The 21,317-nt window shown below is 45.7% G+C and overlaps 1 protein-coding gene across 3 annotated transcripts in view; it reads right to left on the minus strand.

Moving 5' to 3' along the window:
- Positions 1-21,317, minus strand: part of TRIO (trio Rho guanine nucleotide exchange factor) — a 4,034,553-nt gene that overhangs the window by 2,987,974 nt on the left and 1,025,262 nt on the right. The window lies entirely within an intron of this gene.

Raw genomic sequence — 21,317 nt, forward strand, 5'->3', positions numbered from 1 at the left:
TAGATCACATGCTGCATACTATTCTTCCTAGTGCTGCATTATAAATAATACATTTAATTACTTTAAAATTACATTTCACTTCAGTAGACTTATGACCAAGTAGAACAATACCACAATACATAAGCACACATCATTTAGTTTAAGAGTATTGTATTTTCTGCCAGTAAGAAAGGGTGTGTCTTGTTCTGAGGGTTAAGTAAAGCAAACTACTAACCCCATAACTTCCATACATATATCAAGGGGATGGTTAGGTGTATCTACAACACAAGATGCAAAAAGCTGGTTAAAGGTAACTAACATTGACAATTTGCTGGATGTGTCGTAGCAGATCAAATTATGTATGCTGGCTTTAAACAGATGCCCATCCCCTTGAGGCTGGGAATGTCAGAAAGACACGGGGATCACCCTGTTTAAATGCATGTCTATATGGTAATGTTTTGGGAACGTATGAGCAGACGACCGCATTGTGCCTTCCAAATATTCATTGGTGGGATCTTGCCAAGAAAAACCATGGTTGCCTCCTCTTTCTTTAAATGTCGAACGTGCCTGCAGAACATCTGTGAGCTGAGTTGTTATTGCATGCATAAAAAACCCGGATTAACCACAATCCATCTGGCTATGACCCTTTAGAAATGGGTTTCCCAAGGTGTCTGGGTGCAAAGGAGACAAACAGCAGTTTTTTCTTGAGTTAATGCCTAGTTTGGTCTATGAGGTACACGAGTGCTCGTTTGACTTCTAGTGAGGTCAGGATCCATTATGGCCTGCTTGAAGGCATTTGAAATAATGAACAAGTTACTTACCTTGGGTAACAATGTATCTGGCAGAGACACAGTCTAGTCGCAGATTACTTAACTTAGAATATCCTCCAGGCGCCAGTCTGGATCAGGAGATTTTTTAGCAGTACCCTCTGCGTGCCCAGGGACGGCGTTGCATGGCTCCGCCCTGACGTCATCCACGTATATAACGTCAGTGGAGTCATATAAGTCTTATGAGTAACCTTCCTGCAGCTGCATGAGGAGTGAGCTGTGAGTATTGACTATGATGGGTAAGAGTGTTAGTGTTCGTGTTAAATGAGATTACTTGAGGGGACTGATTGAACACTAACCCCTTGTACACTGCTAATTCCTTTTTTGATACAGGGCAACACCCACAAGGTTGGCTCTACCAGGAGGATAGACATTCCTATTCCTATAGAGAACATTGCAGAAGAGGCATTCCAGATATCTTCAGCAGCTTTAATTATTGTATCCCATTCCCCGTTTCCTCTGTGTGGTTTCTCTCAGGATAGCGGTCTACATTCACTCCTGGTAGATAACACAAGGTGAAGTGGTTGGACAGCCTGCATATCATTGCCCTCGCTGGTCGAATTCTTAAGGCTAGTGATGGTTCAATCTGACATTCCTAACAGTTCTTCAAATGTGAGGACATGTATCTCACAGACCCTTCTTAAGAGTCTTACTGCTGGGGGGAGGAGCTTCGCGCGCAACCGAGATGGGCGCGTGAGCACAGGGCTCCCGAAACCCTCGCCACCTCCCGCATCTATCCTGAACTTTATCCTTATTAGGACGACGGGTTATTGAAGACGCAACCCAGCTGATAATATAGCTGCTTTCAGAAATCGATTTGGACTCCGGGAACCGCAACTACGGCACTTTGATCTTTTGTGGCCTGCTCCATGGCACTGCCCGGGGCTCGAGTCAATGTGGTGCCCAGGTAGTAGTTGAACAACAACGGCCTACGGGGTCCTGCTCACAACCCCGGAGTTAACTTTCGGTTTCGTTTTTGGCTCCTTGGCTTTCTCCGGTCTCAAGACCGCTCTGGCAACCCGGGGTGCAGTCTGACCCCGCAACTCCACTGTATGCTTGCCACCGAGTGTCTCTGGTGGTGTGACATCTGGCTGGAACTTGTTTTTGGATATCCCGGTGGGTGAATCGAGAGGAGTCATTTTTACCAGGTCTCGAAGGCCCCTCAGGGGCGCAACACCCAATATGGCGGGCAAACCCGATAGCGAGAAACTGAAGACCAAGACCGTCCACCGGGGAGGCGCTATTCAATCGAATATCATGGATCCCTACACCCATCCTAAGGTGTCCCCCGGTGGTACGAGTAGGGCCCTGGGAGATGCGGGGGACGACTCAGCAGCGGCGGATGATTTGACCCTGCATGATGTCATGGGCGCCATTGCTAGTATGAAGACCTCTATCGGCCAACAATATGAGGCTCTGGCCCTAAAGCTTGATACTGTGGCAATCAATGTCAATTTGATCAGGGCGGATTTATCAAAGACTAACGAAAAAGTTAAATCCTTAGATTTGAAGACCTCCAGCCTTACGACTGATGTGTCCGATTTACAGACGGAGGTTCGCAATCTACGATCCTCCAATGATCTCTTTGCTCGCCGGCTGGAGGATTTTGAAAGTCGGGCCAGACGCAACATCGTACGTATTATTGTGGTCCCTGAAAAACCGGAAGAACCAGCCGTGGATCTCCTTGTCGAGGACCTCATCCTAAATCATCTCGCCCCCAAAGGCCTGAGCAACTTCTTTGCGGTGGAACGCGCACACAGAGTGCCGTGCGGGAAGCCAAAGCTAGCCGCCCCTACGCGTCCTATCATCGCCAGAATTTTTAACTTTAGAGATAGAGACGCTATCCTGCAGGCATCGCGGGTGGGCGCCCCTACGAAGTTTGAAAACACTACGGTGAGCTTCTACCCAGACTTCACCCAGTTCATTCAGAAACAAAGGAATGGGTTTCAGAGGGTGAAGCGACGACTGAGAGACATGGGTATGAAATACGCGATGCTTTTTCCAACTCGGCTGCGTGTAGAGTACGAGGATCGGACGTTTTTCTTTGACCGCCCTGAGAGAGTGAGTGACTGGCTCGATACGTTGCCTATGCAGTGTGATAGCTCAGAACATTCCGAAGGAGCTGAAGGCGACCCGTTGGAACAGGAATGAGCAGTGGTTTCTGATTTCTGGACATTGTACACGACTGGCAGCTGTGGTTCGATGACTTTTACACTTGCACTACTCGTGGTGGGATACCCAGAGGTGGCGGGGGGGTGAGACTCTCTCCTCCTCCGGGTTTCTTTTTGTAGACTAGTTTAATGTTAGGGTGACAGGCACACTGCAAGTTGGGGTGGCTTTTGAGTCTAACGCAGAGGTGCAGGGTGGGTGTTTTGGGTATTTGTTGGGGGGTAGGAGGGGGGTTTGTGTGTGTTTCATTTCGTTTCAAGGCAACACATTGTTTAACTTCTGGACCTGGGTGTTGTGCTCGCTGTGGGGTGGATTCTGCATTTATTTCCTGGGATGGGGGGTAGGGGGTTGAAGTTATTGTGCTGAAATGTTAACGGGTTGGAGGATAGGATAAAACGTGGTGTAGTGTTGCAGCTAATGAGACGCCTTTCCCCAGATGTGGTGTTGCTGCAAGAGACACATCTGATCGGAAACACATGCCATGAATCGGCGAGGTTATCGTCTTGTGGCACACTCTGGATTCACTACTGTTCTAGGGGGGTGGGTAACCTAGTCAGGGGTTCTCTCCCCTTGGAGGTGGACGACATAATCCTTGACGACAGGGGGCGCTACGCTGCTCTCACTGGCAGATGGGAGGGGAAGACTGTCTCACTGCTTTCCGTATATGATCCTCCTGGCTTGCAGACTACGACCTTTGCTGATTTGGGGAGAGTAGTTCTGGGGCTTCCGGAAGGCATCCTGGTGATGGGTGGAGATTTCAATTCTGTCGTCTCCGGTAGGGAGGACCGTTACCCCCCCAGGGACCTCACGAGATCACAGTCTTGGTTGGGTGGCTTTCTGGAGACACTGGGACTGGTAGATTGTTGAAGGTTACTGCATCCGGGACAGTCGCAATACACCTTCCACTCTGGTGCTCATGGCAGTCTCTCTAGACTTGATTACGTCCTGATGCCGGCAGCGCAGGTCTCTTCATTCAGGGAAGTTAGACATTTGGCTAGGGGTATTTCAGATCACTCCCCACTGTGGCTTTTGATGGACACAAAGATGGGGGCTGAGGGTCGAGTGGCCCCGATCAATCCTTGGTATCTCCGTGACACCAAAACCCGGGCTGAGTTGGTCAAGTCTCTGGATCATTATTTTGCTGAGAATGTGGGGTCTGTGTCCTCTTCTGTCTCGCTGTGGGAGGCTTTCAAGACGGTTATCCGTGGACAGGCGCTGTCGTTAATTGCTGGCGCCAAGAAAAGCAAAAACGAGGCGGTAGTCCACCTCGAGACCGAAATAGCTGAGCTGGAAGGGGATTTGGAGTTGGGTATCACTCATGACCAGATTCATCTCATCAGTCTCAAACAACTTGACTATAGGGGGTTGGTAACGGATGCTGCTAAAGTTATGAGTAGAGAGCAGCAGGGACGTTTATATGATGTGGGAGATAAGGCTGGGAAATTGATTGCTTGGTTAGATAGAAAGGAGAGGGAGAGTCGTGTGGTCCCTGTGATTGAGAGAGTGGATGGAGTGAGAGTGACTGATCCTGTTGAGATTGTGGAGTGTTTTGCGGAACATTTTCGAAAAGTGTATTCCCCAGTGTCCGTTAGACCAGAGGAAGACTCACACCTGCTGTTACAAGACATTGCATTGCCTTGCCTGTCAGATTCAGATAGGGAACTGATGGACGCAGCATTTTCCGTTGATGAGGTGGCGACTGCTATTCGTTCTGTACGTTCCGGAAAAGCCATGGGCCCTAATGGTCTCCCCATCGAGCTTTACAAGTTGCGTCCTGACAAAATGGCGCTGTATCTTTGTTCTATGTTCCTGGATTCGCAAGACATTGGCTCCCTACCTCGTGATCAGCGATTTGAGACCATTGTGGTGATTCATAAGGAGTGGAAGCCGCGGGATCGCTGCGCATCTTATAGGCCTATTTCGCTTCTAAATGCGGAGCCCAAGATCCTCGCAAAATTGCTGGCAAACCGCTTGATAAAAGTGATTGGTGACCGGATCAGTCGGGTTTCATTCCACATCGTAACACAGCATTGAACTTATGGCGCTTGCATGGCGTTCTCGCAAGAGCAACGTCACTGCGTGAACCGGCCATCTTGGCTTCCTTGGACGCTACGATGGCCTTTGATACATTGGAATGGCCGTATCTCTGGGCTGCTCTTGCAAAGTTCGGTTTTGGTCCTGGTTTCATCGGCTGGGTCAAACTTTTGTATGAGGAACAACTGGCTCAGATTGTGGTCAATGGACGGGTTTCAAAGTCCTTTATTCTTGGGAGGGGCACGCGGCAGGGGTGTCCACTGTCCCCGCTTCTTTTTGCCCTCGCCTTGGAACCCTTGGCTGCGATGGGAGCCATCGATGAGGGGTATTCAGTGGACCCTGGATTTTGAGGATCGAATATCACTCATTTTGTTGTATCTCACGTCGCCTCGAAAGTCGTTGATTGTATTGTTTGATGTGTTAAATTCGTTTGAGAGGAACTCCGGCCTTGTGATTAATTGGACCAAGTCCTGTGTCTATGTACTCTCGGGTGACACTCCCTCTTTGCCACGCGGTTGTCCCATACAAGTGGCGCAGATGGGATTTAAGTATCTGGGGGTCTTTATCGCGTTAGACCCCGTGGTCCGTTACGATCGTAATCTGCTCCCCCCGCTCCAACGGTTAAAATCCGACGTTGTGGCCTGACGCAGACTGCCGTTGTCCCCCCTCGGGCGTGCAGCTCTTTTCAAAATGACGTATTTGCAGCGGTTTTTATACACGCTTCAGAACACATTTGACGTCATTCCGGCGAGCTATTTTCGGGAGGTGGAGAGTTTGCAGAGACAGTTGATATGGGGTGGGCATTCGCGTATCGCCCTCGCCAAGCTGACGCTTCCCTGGCAGGACGGTGGTATTGCACTTCCGGATATAAGGCGATACTATTGGGCCTCCCAGCTGGGAGCTATTAATCATGGAATGTACGGTCCTGCGTTAAATCCTGCGTTTGAGATGGATAAGTGGCTGCTGCCGGTTGGCGATTATAACAGGGTGCTTTATTCCAAATCTGCTGGAAAGAAACTTTCGGGACCCACTAAGATAGCGGTGCGAGTGTGGCAAAGTGCGAATGCGGCAATGGGATGGAGGGATCGACTGACTCGAGCGACTCCGCTCTATGCACTGAAAGACTGGGCAGCCTGTGGAAGACGAAAGGTTTTGAGAAGTGGGATATGATTGGTATTTGCAGGGTGAGTGATGTCTGGGCCAAAGATAGGGTTAAGACCTTTGAGGAGTTGAAGGTAGAATATGAGCTGAGTGACAAGGAGTTCTTCCATTATGTGCAGATTCGCCACTCGTTGGGTTCGGTTTGTCCTGCAGGTATCGTTATCCCGGAATCATCCCCACTTGAAGATCGGGTGCTTGACGGATATGTTCCCGACAGCACCATTTCTTTGATATATAAGAAATAGATGAATGATCGAGTTGACCTGTTGGTGCAACTTAGAGAGGTTTGGACCAGTGACGGTCTGGAGTTGGATGACGAGGACTGGCAGTCGGCGATATCCTCTCCAAAGGAGGTCGCGAATCCGGCTCGTCTCCGACTCGTACAGCTTAAGATCCTGCACCGGATTTATGTGACCGTCCCTCGCCTGATTCGTATGGGATATTCTGGGGATGGGTTGTGTAAGCGTGGATGCGGTTTAACTGGTACTTTCCTCCACATAATTTGGGAATGTCCGGAAGTGGTAGTGTTCTGGAGTAGAGTGCATGCTGCGATTGAAGAGGTCACGGGTATCGCGCTGTTGCCCGAAGCAAGGCGTTGTTTGCTGAATGTTTGGGAACCGACTGACTATGATGTGGCGCAGACTCAGTGGGGGACCCTTGGGAATATGGTTGCCAAGAGAGATATCGCTCAGTTGTGGGGTTCCCAGAGGCCGCCCACGGTCCTGGCATAGAAGGAGAACATGGACTGGTGTATGTTTAGAGAGAAGACGGTGTATGTGGCACGCGGCAGACCTAAAAAGTGGGGTAAAATCTGGGGCCAATGGAACTCCTACCGGGGTGATATATGTACACCTCCCCTCGCGGTGTCAGACCCCGCTCTAAAACGATATCTTTGGTTTGCAAGAGTTTTGGTCGACTGGCTGCTCCCACTGTTCTAGCCTTGTGGAGCTGGCGGCAGCGTTTGGCCAAATCCTGGTCATGCTAGAACTATGTTCCTGGTTGTGCCATTAGTGCAGAAGGTTAGCGTTCTAGCGGTAATCTGCAGACCGCCATTTCAGGAGCGCGAGAATTCTTCTCTGCGCACTTCAACTGTTTTTCCTCGGCGGCAAGACGTTCCTCCTTGCGCGCCTTCAGTTCGTATCCTGACAAGGGTTTCTGTTAGCGTTTTCTCGTTTCCTGAGTACACAGAAACCAGCTAGTTGTTCAACGCTGTTTGCTGAGCATATTTTGAATATTTAAAACCTCCGCTTAATTCCGCAATTGCCGCTTGGTGTTTTCAAGCGGTTTCAAGGTTGAGTCTCTACAGCAGCTCCCGTGAAGCATCCAGTATATTCCCCGGGAGTTTGGAAGAAGCTATAATTCTTCCGTTTCCAGAATCCTGAATTTCGAAGAGGCATGCGGAAGGAGTCAGTTCCGTTTTGGCTAAGTTCCGGAGTGAAGAAGACAGCTGGTAGGAGAGTCTAGTTGTATTTCTTTGTGAACTAACTGTGACAGACATTTAGTACAAACCTTCCAGATTTAGAATATCTCAGCCAGTTCATTCTAGAAACTGTGACAGACATTTTGATGCATAACAGAGTCCTGAAAATTACAGTCTACAAAAGAAAGAATATTCCATGAACTCATTGAATGTTCCATACCAATTGGGATTCCAAGTTGCTGAACCCACCTCCAGGTTACTAGTCTGCAAGTATATAAGGGTATCTAATGATATGCATATAATTGTTACCAATGTATACCATCTTTAATTCATCACTTGGATTCAACAAAGACTACTCCCTTTGGCTTGTCGAGTTTGGGTTCTACAGCATTCTAAATTCCTTTTGGAACATTATATAGAGAGCAGCTCAAACCACTCAGTATACAGGTAGGACTCATGTAGGACGAAGTTAGTTCAGTTCCAAATTATAAGTAGAACTGTATTAATGATGTGCTAACTCTTGAAGGTGAGACCAGACCAGAAATATTGAAGAGTCTTGGTGACACCAGGGTGGCAGTCTCTCTTTTTTCATTCCACTTCCCCTTTCCCTTACTCTTCTGGACTTAGAGAAATCCGGGTCTAGGGGAGTGGGAGAGTTGGGAAATTCTCAGCTGAAAGTTTCACCTTCACGCCATCAGCTTCCACGGAAACTCAAGGAATTCAGGTACACTTTGTGACACGCGGATGCTCCGGATGTTCCGCTTTCCCCCTGACCTGACATTCCTAGTGATGTTTAAGCTTTAATGTTTATGACTCTGATTTCCCCCCTGCCCCCCCTTGCACTGATGATTTGTATCAAATTGCAATGCACTTTCCTTCCTCTCTGAGCGCATATCCAGCTGTACTGCCTTTTATTGCCTCGCTTGTTTATGTTTTCTTGATAATAAAAAGAAATATATATAAAAAAAAAGAATGTTACTGCTACAAGTAATCCACTTTTCATGTCAAGAATTGTATTTGACAATTATGCAGCGGCTCAAATGGTGGTCTCATAAGCAATGTTAGAACAATGTTTAGATTTCACGCTGATATTGGAGGTGTATGAGGTGGAATTACTTTTTAATCCTTTCATGAAGGCTTTGATTACAGGAATACGGCAAAGTGACTGATGCTTGCTGTTTAGTAAATATGCTGCAATAGCTGCTAAAGGAAGGCATATTGAGGTGTATGGTAACTGTGATTCTTGTAAATCTAACAGGTAGCAAATTAATTGCTGTTCTGTTGGGGAAAGACGGTAAATGTGTTGTGTTGCACAATAATGCACAAAACGCATCCATTTTGCTGCACACCAAGCTCTTGTTGTAGGTCTTCTTGCTTCTTTTAAAAAAATCATACATTCCTCAGGTAGATAGAGGTATCGAAATTCTATTACACCAGGAGCCAGATTCCAAGATTGAGCTGTTGAGGGTTGGGATGTCTCACCCTGCCACTGCTGTATGTTTGAAGATTTGGATAATTGTGTAGCTTCTTGTGAGGTTGCAGGGAGAGCTCTAATAGTGTGGTGTAACATGGTTGACGTGCCTATGTGGGTGCGATCAGAATCAGAGTCATTGAAGTCTGTCTGAGTTTCCTGACCACATAAGGTATTACTGGGAGAGAAGCATACAAAAATATCCCTGACCAGTTCATCCATAGAGCATTGTCCTTGGATTGTGGGTGTGGATGTCTGGATGCAAAGGTTTGGTGTTTTGCATTTTCCTTTGTTGCGAATGGATCTATTGTGGGTGTTCCCCACCTTTAGAAGTATGTTTGGAGTAACATACTTCTTATCTCCCCCATCGTAAACCTGCTGGTGTGTTCTGCTGAGAAGGCCCGCCATTGTGTTCTCCTCTCCTGGTATGTATTGTGCTAGGAGGTAAATGTTGTGATTGTTGGCTCATATCCATATCTCTTGTGCCAAATGGGAGAATTGTATGGAATAGGTTCCCCCCTGTTTCTGTATGTAATACATCGCAGTCATATTGTCTATGCGTAGAATGAAAGTCTTTCCTGCTACGTTTGTGAGAAAAGCTTTGAGAGCAATTGATATGGCTAGTAGTTCCAACATGTTGATGTGTAGCAACTGTTGTTGTCCAAGGTCCCTGAACCACAATGTCCTTCATATGAGCTCCCCATCCTATGCATTGTTGTGTTTGTTATTTGCAGGATTGGATCTTTCAAGGCTCGCCCTGCTAGAATGTTTTGATTGTTCCACCATAATAGAGCCTGATGAACCTTGGGTGAAACCAACACTAGATCTTCCATTTTCCCTCCCGCTTGTGACTACTGAAATGCTAAACACTCCTGGAGGGGTCTCATGTGTGGGCAAGCATGAGGCACTATTGCTATGCAAGGTGCCATCATTTCGAATACTTTCATGATTGTTTTCACTGGTAGATGATGTGTCTGAAAAAGATGTAGTTGGTTTTGGAGATTGGGAACCCTTTGGGGATTGGGGTTAGCTGACCCCGAAATGGTATTGAGAATTGACCCCAGATAAGGTTGAATTTGGGATGGTTGGAGACGTGACTTTGTCATACCTGATTGAGAAATCCAGTTGATGCAGTAGATGTATTGTCTTTTGGGTGTCTGATAAGACATTTGTATTTGTCTGGATTCTTGATCACCCAATCGTCGAGGTAGGGAAACTCATTAATGTTTTCTTAATTTTGCTTCTACTACTGCTAGGCATTTTTTAACACCTCTGGGGCTGTTGCTACCCCAAAGGTCAGCACGTTGAATTGATAATGATGTCCACTGACCCCAAATCTCAGGAATTTTCTGTGTACTCGATTAAATGGAATGTGGAAGTAAGCATCCTTTAGGCCTAATGCAGTCATGATTTGACTTTTTGAAGTAGTGGTATTATATTTTGAAGTGTGACCATGTGAATATATTCCAACAGCATGTAGTGATTTAGTAACCGTAGATCCAGAATGGGTTTTGGGGTTCCAGCTTTCTTTGGTATTAGAGGGTAAACTGAGTACACTCCTTTGTTTGGTACTTGTGTGGGACTAGTTCGATGGCCTTTCTTTTTGCAGCCTCTTTTCTTTTTTCTTGCATAAAATGTTGCATTCCCTCAGAAACTACCCCATGATCTTAAGTGGGTTTAGAACTTTGTGTCTTTTGTGCGGATGATGTGCATTTTAGAAACAGTTTGAGGCTTTGAAATGGTGGATACATAGAATTCCTTCTGTTTTGAAGAGTGTCCGAGGTGTTTCTCAGAACTTGGCTCCGAAGAATTTTTACTTTGTTCCGTCAGATTCCGAAGGTTTTTTGGTCTCCGATGTATGTTTCTTAGTACTCTTTGGTGCCGATGTTTTTGTCATTCCGAGTGATACCTTGGTATCGAAGGCTTGGACAGCACTGATGCACTCTTCGGTGCTGTTAGCTTTTCAGAACGAACTGATGGTTAGGTAACCAGGTAGGCGAATGGGCGCTCTACTGTATATCTAGGTCATAGTATCAGATTTTCAACTATGTCGGTGCTCCAAGGGGAAGAAGAGTTGGTTACCTCTCAACCCTACCTCTACTCGCAATTGCAGATAACAGTTAAAACACAATACCCTCCCCGAGCACAACCATTACAAAATTATATTTCAATGTCCGTAAATTTATTCTTCTTCTTTACAAATCAAATTTTCTTCAATCGGTTACAATGTCCTTGTCCGTATATCTAACAAGTTCAACTTAACTTCTGAGATCAGACGGTACCACCCTGAAAGCACCTGATCTCGTCTGATCTCAGAAGTTAAGTTGAACTTCATGGATATACGGACAAGGACACTGTAATCGATTGAAGAAAATTTGATTTGTAAAGAAAAATTAATTTATGGACATTGAAATATAATTTTGTGATGGTTGTGCTCGGGGAGGGTATTGTGTTTTAAGCTTTTCGGAACTGTCTTCTTGTTGTTGTGGTCTGGACACCCTTTCAGGATTGAGAATATTCTCATAATTTCTCAGCTCTGAAACTTGGATATGGCTTCGGCCTGAATCCGAAGGTTGTGGCAAACCATGGCTGGGTATTCGTGGTGGTGAGTTAATATCTTCTTTGTATGGGGGACAGTAACACTCACGGTAAGTGGCGTCATCTTGGTACTCATTCCCGGGTCTGTGATCGGTGCCGGTGAATTGGGCTGCACCAGAGCCTGTTCTTCTCCAGAAGATATCTCGGACATGGTGTAGTGTGGGTTGGCTATGACCATACCCCTCTTGTTAAAGCAGGGGCATCGCTGTCCATGTCGCTGCCATGGCTGAACTCTGCCTTGGCTGCTTGCTCCATAGTGGGAGTGAAGCGTCGATCTTGTTGTATCCAATGAGTCTTTTTATTTTTAAACACTGCACAAGCGGCGCACTGATCGTCATTGTACTTCCAAGAGTTACAAGTCACAAATGTTGTGTGTGTCGGAGTGTGCGTACTTGGCTCCACACCAAGGGCACTGTCTATAAAGTTCTTTCTTCGTCTCCATCACCCGGAGATGATCATTCTCGATAGTTGACTATGTTTGGATTCCGGGAAGTCCTTTACCGGTGTAGAATTTGATTCCGAATGCTTTCCTACCCCCCATCCCCTAGGCAGTCGAATTCTGAACAGCTTCGGCATAGTCCATTTGAGCCCAATGGTGGACAAAACTTTCTGTGGAACAAAGCATTCAACATGTGCAATATCTTAAGGGGGAGGAGAAACGACGCAGATCGTAAAGCTTCCCCGAGAAAAACAACCTGCAAAGTCCAGATGTGTGTTGTGTGTGTGTGTGTGTGTGTGTATATATATATATATATATTTTTTTTTTTTTCCAAACACTTCAGCCCCTCCGTACCCGGGACTCCTCTCAAAGAAGAGCACTTAAAGTCGCTTTAGCGTGGTTAGCCATTTTATTCATAGCTCTGCAGCATAACAAGGATTATAAACGCGTTTCGGCGTTGCCGACTTCGTCAGTGTAAACCATCGCATTTTTTCAAAGTGATTTAAATACAATTTTCATTGTGACTTCCTGCCACGTGTGCAAGAAGTGAAAATAAAAAACGGCACATATCATATAATTCCATCATTGAGAATGGCGGCCATCTTGTAGTGGTCAATATCGCGCTAGAACAAATTCATATATATACAATTTATGTACAATCATCATTGCTTTTTAGCGCATTCATAAATCATTGTGTGATTATACTAATCAATTCATTATTAATACTGATTTGTATTCAAATATAATGTTGCACCACATATTTCTGGTCGTCTGTCATTCCTAAAGGCCGTTGTCCTATACAGTTCTCATTATCACTCATTTTATTTAACAACTGTTTTTGCTTTTGGAGTTGAGAACTGTAATAAGTGGTTCACGGATATTATGGGTGGGAGTTGCCTATGTTATGGTACTCAGCGTGGCCCTGATGATGAAGCCCTGAATGGGCATTATAATGTTCTAATAAGTTTTTGGTCAACTCTTGAGATTCGGGAGACACATTTCTTTCTTTCTTTTTACAGATGTGACTTTCCCCCCAAAGGTTGTTTGACAACTTATTAGATGTGGGTCCACATTTCTTCCTCATTGTTCATGCCTCCTGGGATCTTAGTCTGGAGTAGGATAATGAACCTGGATTCCAAATTTCGCAGCTTTTTTACCCAATCTCCACCTCGTTCATTTTTGACCAATTGATCAAGTATGAAGAAGGTGAGTAGGTTGCTGTTGCTTTTGTGCATCTCCTCGAAATGCCGAGCTACTGGATAGCTCTGGTCTTTCGTTGAGATAGCTCTCATGTGTTTGAGAACTCTGAGTTTGGTCTGCTTGATTGTGCTCCCTATATATTTCCTCCCACAGGGGCACATCAGGCAATATATGGTATAATCCGATTTGCAATTAAGCAACTTGGATATTGGTGTTTTATTTGTTTTCCCAGGTATCAGATAGTCTTTTACTTTATGTGAGTTTCTACACGCCTTACATTTCATGCAAGGGTAGAAGCCCACTGCTGATGGTTTCCTCCTACTCTTGCACTCATAGTGGCTATTTACAAGATGGTCCTTAAATGAGTTTCCTCTTCTGTACGAAATCAGGGGATATTCTGACAATGTCTTCCCTATCACGCTGTCTGTCTTCAGGATTTTCCAATTTCTTTTCATAATGTTGAAGACTTCTGCTGATTTTTCCGAATAACCTGTGATCATTCTGATCTTAGATTCACCTACTCTAGGTTTATCAATCAGTAGGTCATTCCTCCCCACTGCATTGCTTTTCTTTTCTGCCTGGTCTAGGATTCCTTTGCAGTATCCCCTCTGACTGAATCTTTTTCTGGACTCTCCTCGCGCTTTCTCAAACTCCTCATCTGTAGAGCAATTTCGCTTCATAAACAAAAACTCTCCTAGGGGGATATTGTTGATCACACTACGTGGGTGATAGCTTCCTGAGTGTAGAATGGTGTTGCCCGATGTGGGCTTCCGATATACTGCAGTTTGGATGGCATTGTCCTCAACATAGACTCGAAGGTCTAGATAAAAGACCTTCTTTCTGCTTATGTTACTCATGAAGTGGAGGTTTAGATCATTGATGTTCAGACCCTTGATGTACTCCTCCGCTTCACCCTGGGGACCACGCCATACCACGAAAAAGTCATCTATATAGCGGGTCCACAGTATAATCCGATCCAGCCATCGCTCATTTTCCCCTGCCCAGGCCACGTGCTTCTCCCACCAGCCCACGAATAGATTTGCGTAGCTGGGGGCGAAGCACGTGCCCATCGCGGTTCCCTGGAGTTGTAGATAGAGTTGTCCTGAGAACAAAAAATATTATTTGTCAGGCAGAAGTCAGTTAGTTCAATTAGCATCCTATTGTGCCTGCGGAATTTGAGAGCCCTCTTTTCTATGAAACTTTTCATCGCCAATAGCCCATTCTCATGTCTAATCGATGTATATAGACTTGTAATATCGAGTGTAATTAAGATCATATCGTCCTCCCATTTCACCCCCTGTATGATACGTAAAAAGTCTTTCGTATCTCTCAGGTAAGAGCTAAGGTCCTTCACAAATGGAGAAATGAAACTGTCAATATAAGTAGAAGTCTTTTCTAGTAGACTGTCCTTAGCGGACACGATTGGTCTTCCAGGAGGCCACACTTTACTTTTGTGCATCTTTTGTGAGAGCAATTCCGTCGCTTTACAAGCCGTTAGTTTCTTCCATCAGCCAGTAACTGTTCCAATTGTCAAAACGCCAATTGACACCTCGACAGGACTGCACACAGGCCCAGTGGGGCTCTTCTCGCGGCTCAGGCGGTGCCGCTAAACATCAAACAACCAAAGTTTGCCTGCTGTGAGAGGCCCTCGACGGGTAAATGTTCATAGGCTTTTATTGTACAGGTACTGGCTGATGGAAGAAACTAACGGCTTGTAAAGCGATGGAATTGCTCTCACAAACCCACTGGGGCAAGTTATTACTTTTGACAAGTGAAATGCTCGGCGACTCACTGGAGTCTTTACTGATGGCACCACAAAGACCAACAGGCCACGCGGGTGGCCACGCCCACTCCGGGCGGGGGATGTTATAATAAGGTGGAGCTGTAACATCGCCGTAAGCATGGAGCTGAAGGAGTGCCTTTCAGGCACGAAACACGTCGGATGGACTTTTAAATCTATTGTGCGGCATCACGCCGCTTTGCCTGTCTTCGCCCATCTAAATAAAAGCCTATGAACATTTACCTGTCGAGGGCCTCTCACAGCAGGCAAACTTTGGTTGTTTGATGTTTAGCGGCACCGCCTGAGCCGCGAGAATAGCCCCACTATGCCTTTGTGCAGTCCTGTCGAGGCGTCAATTGGCGTTCCGTGCTACAACCTTTGCGGATGTCCGTTTGAAGGGGGTCAAGAAGGTTGAATGTGTTAATGTGTTCGTCCAGTTGAAGAAGGGCGCACTTTTCGAGAGCTTTGGAGAGGAGGGGAAGGTTGGAGATGGGGCTGAGGTTGATGGGGTCGTTCGTATCAGCTTTAGGATTTTTAGGAATAGGGGTGATTTGCCCGAGTTGAAGGGAGGGGGGAACATTCCCTGTTGAGAGGGAGGCGTTAATGATGGTGGTCCAGTAGGGGACAATGATGTGTTTGAGATCTTGGACAAGTGAGGAGGGGAGAGGGTCTTTAGTGTGTGCGGATGGTTTGAGATGTGATGGGATGTTATAGACTTCCCGTTCAGAAACGGAGTGGCGTTGTTTTTAAGCAGAGTGATAGTAGGGGGGGTTCAGGGGGGGCAAGCGAGGGGAGGATGGGTGAGGGTGTTGTGGGAGATTTCAAGGGTGTGGGATTAGGTGGAGTATCCTGGGGAGGTTGAGGGATGGGCGGGGGTTGGGTATTAAGGAAAGCACGGTCGATTTTGGCAATTTTTTCGGCGAAAAAGCAGGCAATTTCTTCACACTTGTTAATAGAGGCAACTGGGTTGGGTGGTGTAGGGGAGGTTTGGTTTGTAATAATATTGAACAGTTCTCTGGGTCTGTTTTTGGCATGTGAGAGTTGAAGGCGGAAGAAGCTTTTTCAGAGAAGATGTGTTTTTTATAAGAGGATCTGGCATTTCTAAGGAGAGCAAGGTGGGTAGGTGTAGGGTGTTGTCTCCATGTTCTTTCCGCTAATCTGAGTGAGCGTCTCTCTCTATTAAGGTCGAGGGTAAACCATGATTTGGAGGGGTTGCTTTTTAGCGTTTTACTTTTCAGCGGGGCAAGCTCGTCTAAGACCTCTGCGACCGTTTTGTTAAAGTGTTCCGTGAGTTCAATTGGATTTGAAGAGGGGGGGTGAGGATGAGATGGGATTGGAGTTTCAGTTCAAGGGTGCCGGGAGGGATTTGCTTAAGATTTCTGCTCAAGATAATAGTTTTGTTGTTTTTGATAGGAACAGGTGGGGTTGGAGGGGATATTGTGAACAGAATGAGATGGTGGTCAGACCAGTCGATAGGCATGATATTGGATAAGGATGTCAGGTCAGGGTTGGAGATGATGGCATCAAGAATGGCTTCTTTGGCATGGGTAGGGGAGTGGCAGAGTTTCTTGAGGTCACTAATCTCAAGAAGGTTGTTGAGAAGGTTGATTGAGGGGTCATCCGGTTCATTAATATATATAGAAATAAGTGGCCATGCCCCGGGGGATGGGTACCCCAGGGCCGAAATCGGCCTCCGCAGGGGGTGCCGGACCGCCCCCCTCCCCTGTTTAAAAAACAACAACAAAAGTTAAAATACATCAAAGGCCCTGGGGATGGGGTCCTCACAGCCCCCCTTCTACTAACAAAAAAGTCGCCATCTCGCTGGAGGCCCCCGTCCCCTTTCTGCACCATTCTGCAAACACATCTCCTGGCGCTTTTCAAGTTGGGAGATTAAGTCCCCTTGAATCCTGAGAGTCCCTGGGGGCTAACTAGCCCACCAGGTACCTCCAGTATGTCCCACACAATGAGATTGCTGAGAGGTGGTCCAAGGCTATGCCTCTTTTTACACCACTCTGCAAATGCGTCTCTTGGCTCACTGCTGGTGGGGCGAAGAGGTCCTCTTGTGTCCTGAGGACCTCACGACTAAAGTGGACTTCATCCCCCGAGCAGCAGTGTGCCAGGAGGCACGTTTGCAGAATGGCGTAAAAAGGGGGCGTGTCCTCGGACCACTCTCAGAAATCCAGCTGTGTGAGGCTTACTAGAGGTACCTGGTGGGCTAGTTGGCATCCAGGGACCCTCAGGATTCAAGAGGACTTAATCCCTCAACCCAGAATGCGCCAGGAGGCGTGTTTGCAGAGTGGTGGAAAAGGGGCGTGGCCTGTGTCCACCTGTCAGCAATCCCACTATATGGGGCTTACTGGAGGTATCAGGTAGGCTAGTTGGCACCTAAGGAACCCCAACAGCGAAGGGGAGTTTAAACCCGATCCAAGAGGGCACCAGGAAGTGCGTTTGCAGAGTGGTGGGGAAAGGGGTCGTGGCCTGCTATAAGAACAGCAATCCTGCTGTGTGGGACTTACTTGAGGTATTAGGAGGGGTAGTTGGCCTCCAAGTCTACTTTACTCCTGGGGGACTTTGGGGGCCAACAAGCCCTCCTGGTACCGCATATAAGTCCTACGCAGCGGAATTCCTGAGAGCTTGTCAGAGGCCCAGGCCCCTTTCTGCACCACTCTACAAATGGGAGTACTACGTTATAGTTAGAAATTAGCATTAGGAATTCACTGAAAAAAACACAGGTTTCAAGGATGTTATGGTTAGTTGGACATTTCACTCGTACAAAACCATAGAAATTCGGCCATCATAGTTAGTAGACCTAACTATAACTATAACTCCCACCCCCGTAATGCACTGCTGATGACGTCACATATTACATCACTCATGACATGCTCAGTGTGTTTCTGTAAAGCATAAATATATATATATATATACATATATATACATATATATATATATATATATATATATATATATTCACTGAAAAAACCATAGGTTAGAGACCATATATAGTTAGCTGGACATTTTATTGACATAAAACCAATGAAATTCCATATATAGTTAGTTGCACTAACTATATATCGCGCACCCGCAATCCACTGCTGATGATGTCACATATTACATCATTCATGACATGGTCAGTGACATCACTGATGACATCACTGATGACATCACTGATGACATCACTGATGACATCTCAAATGACATCACTGATGACATCTTCTAGTGTCTGTGTGTTTTTGTAAAGTTTAAATATGTTTTACATATTGAAGAATGAGTGGATGTATGGAAGACTGAGTGTGTGTGTGGCTGGCTGGGAGGTGTGTGACTCTGTGCATATCAATGTGTACTTGTATCAGTGATTGTATAAGAGAGTAAGTATGTGTTAGTATATGTGTGAAAAGTATGGTGTTCTGTGTTTAACTGTATAGATGAGGAAATCGAAGTGTGATTGATTCTTCACAGGACTGACTAGGTGTATGAGTGCATATGATAGTGTTGTAATAATGAGTGACTGTATGTATGAGTGATTGTATGGGTGAATGAGTGAATGTGTGTGTAGACGTAGGAATCAGTGAGTGCGTATGTAGTAACTGGTATTGGTGTGTCATGATGTCATCAGTGATGTCATTTGAGATGTCATCAGTGATGTCATCAGTGATGTCATCAGTGATGTCATCAGTGATGTCATCAGTGATGTCATCAGTGATGTCATCAGTGATGTCACTGACCATGTCATGAATGATGTAATATGTGACATCATCAGCAGTGGATTGCGGGTGCGCGATATATAGTTAGTGCAACTAACTATATATGGAATTTCATTGGTTTTATGTCAATAAAATGTCCAGCTAACTATATATGGTCTCTAACCTATGGTTTTTTCAGTGAATTTTCAAGGTTTTGTAAATGCAAATTCCTAACTATATATGGTCTATAACCTATGGTTTTTTCAGTGAATTTCATTGTTTTTTTAAAAGCTAATATCTATAGCTGTAAAATATATTCTTTATTACGTGACGTATCACGTAGCCACGTGAGACGCCTCATGACGCGTCGCATAACCGTGACGTATCGGCTCTGCAGCGCAAACAAAACCCGTAACGTAAGCGTGCCGGAGCACGCTTACAGATATATATATTTTTTTTTAACCTTAATTAGACAAAATCCACACGTGCACATATCTTGAGGCCTTGCAAAGGCACATCAAACAAACAGTCCCTACAATTTTGCCAAGTTTGCTGGAAATCTATTCCCTTAATTTTTTTTTTACTGTTTCTCTTGGTTTTCCCCTTGTTACGCTTACCAGGACGCTACCCGGTACGCGAACCGGACGCTCCAAAAACACAAGATGGCGGACTCCCGTTACGCTGCCGGTTAGCTGCCCGGTTGGCGTACTGGGAAGCGCCTCTACCGCGAAAAATCGCGGGGGACTTTAATATCCCCCTCATCAATCCTAGGGGGTCAGGAGGGGTTTACCTTGCCCCCTTTCCTTCATTTCCCCCTTCTTTTTTCACCACATCTTGTCTCTCGAACCTACCGAGAGACAAGATGGCGGCCGCTCCGGACTGTTTACAATGTTGACAGCTACGCTGCCGGTGAGCTGCCCGGTGAGCTGCCCGGTGAGCTGCCCGGTTCGCGTACCGGGACGCGCCTCTACGGCGTAAAATCGCAAAAAAAAAATTTTTTTTTATTTTTTGCCCCGCGGGGCACTTTAATATCCCCCTCATCAATCCTAGGGGGTCAGGAGTGGTCTACCTTGCCCCCTTTCCTTCATTTCCCCCTTCATTTTTCACCACATCTTGTCTCTCGATCGTACCGAGAGACAAGATGGCGGCCGCTCCGGACTGTTTAGAATGTTGACAGACACCGGAGAGCCAATCAGCTTCGCTTCGCGAAGTTCCGTTACGCGTCAGGTACGCGAACCGGGGCGCTATCCGGAGCGCTGTCACAGATATATATATTTTTTTAAACGTTAATTTCTCAAAATCCACTGGAGCACATATATTGAGACATAGCAAAGGCACGTCTGGCAAACCATATCTACAATTTTGCCAAGTTTCATGTAAATCTATTCAGCCGTTCGAGCTAAAAGTGAGTCCAACCGCCCTATGGAAAAATGAATGGGAAAAATGCGTTTTGGGACCCCCCTTTTTTCTCGGCCCCCCCTTGACAAACCCCCCCCCAAATTTTCAGGGGCTGCTCAGAAACAAACTGTGCAATTTTCCTGAAAATTTCAGCCAATTCCGTCCACAAACGCCAAAGTTATTAGACATAGAATTTTCAGAAATCCCATAGAGAAAAAATCCTAACTATATATACCCACTGGCTATCGCCAGTAGGTAATATACATATATAAACATATATAATCTGCATATCTATATAAATATAAATGCATGCATACATATACATATATGCATACATATGCATGTTATTTACATGAAAGTTTTAAAAACACTTATAAAAGCAAAGCTAAAAAGCCACCTCATTACAAACAGAATGGCTTTAACTTAAACGAGGGCGAGATCTATTGCATTTTCAATGCTTGTTTACTTTGGTTCTATCAAGAAGGCATTCAGATGTGTCACACATTTGCCATAAATTCTGAATGTTAGCACTCTAGTTGCTCATTAGATCACTGTAGTAAAGCTAGTGCTCACCAGGGAAGTCTGCTGCTAATCATGGTTTGCAGCCATTTTCCCGCATTTTTTATCCCGCAGACTTTCAGTCCGCATACCATTATCCCGCAAGGTCATTGACCTCGCATACCATTATCCCGCATTTTTTCAAAACGCATGTGCATTTATCGCGCATGCCTTTACAAAGAATTACGTTTTAAAGGCATGTATGGTAAATGCATTTGCGTTGTGAAAACCACGATGACGAGAGAGGTAAGTGGGTTTGTGTTAATTTTTTCGTGGGTTAGTGATTGTGTAGTGTAGTGTAGTGTTGTGTTGTGTAGTGTAGTGTTGTGTTAGTGTAGTGTAGAGTTGTGGTGGTTGTTTAGTGTAGGGTCATGCTGGGGGTAGTGTTTTAGGGTTTAGGGTTGTGTTGTAATGTTTGCGTAGTGTAGGGTCATGTTGGGGGTAGTGTTTTAGGGTTTAGGGTAGTGTTGTAGTGTTTGCGTAGTGTAGGGTCATGCTGGGGGTAGTGTTTTAGGGTTTAGGGTTGTGTTGTAGTGTTTGCGTAGTGTAGGGTCATGCTGGGGCTAGTGTTTTAGGGTTTAGGGTAGTGTTGTAGTGTTTGCG

The sequence above is a fragment of the Lissotriton helveticus genome, chromosome 4_1 (genome assembly GCF_964261635.1).
Source record: "Lissotriton helveticus chromosome 4_1, aLisHel1.1, whole genome shotgun sequence".
NCBI lineage: Eukaryota > Metazoa > Chordata > Amphibia > Caudata > Salamandridae > Lissotriton > Lissotriton helveticus.